Consider the following 1,724-nt stretch of genomic DNA (forward strand, 5'->3'; position numbering starts at 1 on the left):
TGTGGGTAACCTGACCTTTCTCTCTGGCTGCCCTTAACATTTTTTCCTTCATTTCAACCTTGGTGAATCTGATGATTATATGTCTTGGGGTTGCTCTTCTCGAGGAGCATCTTAGTGGTGTTTTCTGTATTTCCTAAATTTGAATGCTGGCCTGTCTTGCTAGGTTGGGGAAGTTCTCCTGGATAATAAACCGAAGTGTGCATTCCAACTTGGTTCCATTCTCCCCATCACTTTCAAGTACACCAGTCAATCATAGTTTTGGTCTTTTTATATAGTCCCATATTTCTTAGAGGCTTTGTTCATTCCTTTTCATTCTTTTTTCTCTAATCTTGTTTTCATGCTTGATTTCATTAAGTTGATCTTCAATCTCTGATATCCTTCCTTCTGGTTGATCCATTCGGCTCTTGATACTTGTGTATGCTTCACAAAATTCTCATGCTGTGTTTTTCAGTGCCTGCCAGGGTCATTTATGTTCTTCTCTAAACTGGTTATTCTAGTTAGCAGTTTCTATAACCTTTTATCAAGGTTCTTACCTTCCTTGCTTTGGGTTAGAACATGCTCCTTTAGTGTGGTTCCAAGATGGCTGAATAACAATAGCTCCAGTCTACAGTTCCCAGTGTGAATGATGCAGAAGACGGGTGATTTCTGCATTTCCAACTGAGGTACTGGGTTCATCTCACTGGGGCTTGTCAGACAGTGGGTGCAGGACAGTGGGTGCAGCCCACAGACTGTGAGCCGAAGCAAGGCAAGGCATTGCCTCACCTGGGAAGTGCAAGGAGTCAGGGAATTCCCTTTCCTAGCCAAGGGAAGCTGTGACAGATAGCACCTGGAAAATCGGGTCACTCCCACCCTAATACTATGCTTTTCCAATGGTCTTAGCAAACAGCACACTAGGAGATTATATCCTGCATCTGGTTTAGAGGGTCCCACACCCACAGAGCCTTGCTCACTGCTAGCACAGCAGTCTGAGATCGAACTGCAAGGCAGCAGCAAGGCTAGGGGAAGGTCGCCCACCATTGCTGAGGCTTGAGTAGGTGAACAAAGCGGCCAGGAAGCTCAAACTGGGTGGAGCCCACCACAGCTCAAGGAGGCCTGTCTGCCTCTGTAGACTCCACCTCTGGTGGCAGGGCATAGCTGAACAAAAGGCAACAGAAACTTCTGCAGACTTAAATGTCCCTGTCAGACAGCTTTGAAGAGAATAGTGGTTCTCCCAGGACAGAGTTTGAGATCTGAGAATGGACAGACTGCCTCCTCAAGTGGGTCCCTGACCCCTGAGTAGCCTAACTGGGAGGCATCTCCCAGTAGGGGCCAACTAACACCTCGTACGGCTGGGTGCCCCTCAGAGATAAAGCTTACAGAGAATGACAAGGCAGCAACATTTGCCATTCTGCAATATTTGTGGTTCTACAGCCTCTGCTGGTGATACCCAGGCAAACAGGGTCTGGAGTGGACCTCCAGCAAACTCCAACAGACCTGCAGCTAAGGGTCCTGACTGTTAGAAGGAAAACTAACAAACAGAAAGGGCATCCACACCAAAATGTAAAGACCATCGATGCTAGGAAGAAACTGTGTCAACAAGAGAAAGCAGGAAAGATCTAAAATTGACACCCTAACATCACAATTAAAAGAATTAGAGAAGCAAGAGCAAACACATTCAAAAGCTAGCAGAAGGCAAGAAATAACTAAGATCAGAGCAGAACTGAAGGAGATAGAGACACAAAAAA

Source organism: Mandrillus leucophaeus, unplaced genomic scaffold (genome assembly GCF_000951045.1).
Source record: "Mandrillus leucophaeus isolate KB7577 unplaced genomic scaffold, Mleu.le_1.0 Scaffold1054, whole genome shotgun sequence".
NCBI lineage: Eukaryota > Metazoa > Chordata > Mammalia > Primates > Cercopithecidae > Mandrillus > Mandrillus leucophaeus.